The sequence below is a fragment of the Anomalospiza imberbis genome, assembly GCF_031753505.1.
Source record: "Anomalospiza imberbis isolate Cuckoo-Finch-1a 21T00152 chromosome W unlocalized genomic scaffold, ASM3175350v1 scaffold_31, whole genome shotgun sequence".
In the NCBI taxonomy this organism is placed as follows: domain Eukaryota; kingdom Metazoa; phylum Chordata; class Aves; order Passeriformes; family Viduidae; genus Anomalospiza; species Anomalospiza imberbis.
The window spans coordinates 3,959,478-3,962,140 of record NW_027099315.1 but is presented as its reverse complement, the minus strand read 5'-3'; the positions used below and the strand labels follow the sequence as shown (position 1 = coordinate 3,962,140).

Sequence of the window (2,663 nt, the reverse complement as noted above, 5' to 3'; positions counted from 1 at the left end):
CTAGTATGCCATTATCTTTTGCTTCCTTCTTCAGGGTTCTGCTTTTTGTTGCCAAGGCTTGTGGCCTACCAGAGTTAGTACATCTATGTCGGTTATGAGCTGAGCAGTACTCTCAGTCCTGCTCTCCAGCTGTATTCCCATAGAAAACCGGCTCCAGTAAGTACTGCACCAGGCCTGGACCTGATGTACATTGGAGCTTAAGCCTGATACTGTAAGTTCATGAATCGTTAAAACCGAAAATCAAGGATAAAGACTCTCTAACTAGTTAAAGTTAGAAATTGGTATGTTTATTACACCTACGGGGGGGACGGGGGGGGGGGGTCGTTCCCGAAATGCATGACTGCACTGCACAAGGTCCTTTGCCTTCTATTTATTTCCCAAAATAATACATATGCATAACCCCAGTACCTCCCATCCCCACTTTGTATTAAAATGAGGTTATTAGTCCTTCACGTGTGCGCAATTCTTCTCTTGAATTGGGTCGGTGGTCTTTAATTGGGACAGTGGTCCCAGGGATGAAGTCAGGAAGGCCTTCATCAGGTCTCTGTGACCCTCTGGCACAATCCAAGGCCCCCTGCTTCATGATGGATTAACATAGAATCCAGGTGCTGGGCATTGTTCTACTCGTTTCAATATGTTCCTATAATGGTTCACTTGCTCCACTTCTTTCTACAAATGAGCTCATAATATAGCAATTAGCTTTAGCTTAAGCATCTAATAATCATTAACCTATTGTTGGTGTATCTAACTTCAGTATGAATTGGTTCTAACCCTCAGCTAAAATCTTAACCCTTTCAAATCATGATTCATTCCCCACTCCTTCAAGGTTAGTAAATTCTTTTACTAATATATAGATTCTTCTTCATGTAGCAAAGTTGCTTGGTAGGTGTCTCTTAAAACTGTACCATATGCTCTCGATATTGAAGTTAAAGCTTCTACTTGCTGCAACAGTCTCCAATTCCAAACAAGTACTATAATAGACAAAACCAAACTTATGCCAACTAAGATAAGCAAAACAATAATTGGATGAACTAAGGTATTGAGTAAGATGGTTGCCGTTGGAGACCACCCAAAAAGCACATCCCACCAATGATGGGATGGGCCTTCTTCCAATCTTTTAAATACTCTCCATATAGTCTCTGTGTCATGGCGTATTGTAATCAAAGTTTTCTTTCCTTCATCTTTAATTTCTTTAAGAATTCTCATTATTTCATGATGTTTCAATCAAAGATAAGTTCATCCCTATAGGCACAGGCAATATTTCTTGGACAGTAATCAAATTTGCCTTTATATGTTGGTATGATACGACAGGTGTCTGATAGGAAAAATCACATCCTTCAATTTTGACAAAGTTACAAATGCACAAGTTAATTTGAGTTTCATTCACAGTGATCACATCTATCATTATAGTGGAGCATGCTGTTCTGAGGCAGACACAACCTTGCTCTGTATACACAAGCAAGGTTGTCTGGTTAATGGGATGCATTTCAAAGTGACAAATACTTTGTTCTGTATCCAGAGTCTAAACTCAGAGCAGTTAGTTAAGCATTTGTCACAGTATTTAGGATTCTTGATGAGATTCATGAAATCCATCCTGGACAAACACATATTCACATCCCCAAGCATTTCTCCCTTCTCACACAGTTGCATTCGTAATTTTTAGCATTTGACCCAGAGGCTTTCCCTTGGCACTTATATATACCAGTCACATTATATGTAAGTGGTGCTGTATTAGCTGTGCCTATAGCAATAATCATAAATGCCACAACTCTTCAGGCTACACCTACTTGATTATCTATTACAACTACAAGCCTTTCTATTCTTCGGGGAATTATTACACTATGCTTATAATTTCACCCACACTCTTATTTTCCCGATAAAGTTTTAATTTCAGTTTGTTGTCACCCAGTATAACTTTCCAAAGTCCCTCAGGAACCTTCTTCACTCAGGAATGATGGATCCAGGTGTGTTGTTCCTTAATCTTGATTGCAGTAAAGGTGGTAACGAGCACTTGGAATGGTCCCTCCCACTGTGGTTCCAGAGTCTTCTCTGCAAAAGACTTAACATATACCTAATCCCCAGGCTGTACATTATGTACTGGTTCATAACAATGCTTTGATTACCTCCTGCACTTTGGCAGTTCTAGTAGGGAAAGTTTCTGGCCACCTTGAAAAGGTATCTATTAACACCAACAGGTATCGATACCCCCCTCTCCTGGGCAGTTCTGAAAAATCAATTTGCCATTGTTGCCCAGGTTCATATCCTCTCTTAATTTGCTCAAGCTTTGGTTTAGGAATATTTTTGGGATTAGTTTGGAGGCAAAGGCTACATTGGCGAGTCACCTGAATCACTGTACTTTGCAAGTTTCTGGCTAGAATTCTGTCTTTCAAGTAATTATACAAGGCATTTATTCCCCAATGTGTTTTCTCATGTTCATCTTTCACTAATGACCATAGCATATAAGAGGGGATCACAAGCCTTCCTTTCCCTTCATCTGTAACAGCCCACCCCTCTTGATTAAAACTTCCATTTTCTTTCTCAATAAGCCTTTTTTCTTTTTTACTATACCTTGGCTTACCTTCAATAGAAATTTGTCCATCTGGGATTAAGGCTGCCTCAACTGTCTCAACAATTACCTCACCTTGACACTGTTGAGGCAGGGA

General features: G+C 39.8%; 1 long non-coding RNA gene across 1 annotated transcript; it reads right to left on the bottom strand.

Annotated features, from left to right (window-relative positions):
- Positions 1-357: 357 nt before the first annotated feature.
- On the bottom strand, positions 358-2,100 carry LOC137465551 (uncharacterized). The gene is made up of 2 exons (XR_010994691.1): positions 1,906-2,100; positions 358-669 (listed from the first exon to the last, which is right to left on the bottom strand). It is a non-coding gene; the product is annotated as an uncharacterized lncRNA (long non-coding RNA).
- Between the last annotated feature and the right edge of the window lie 563 nt (positions 2,101-2,663).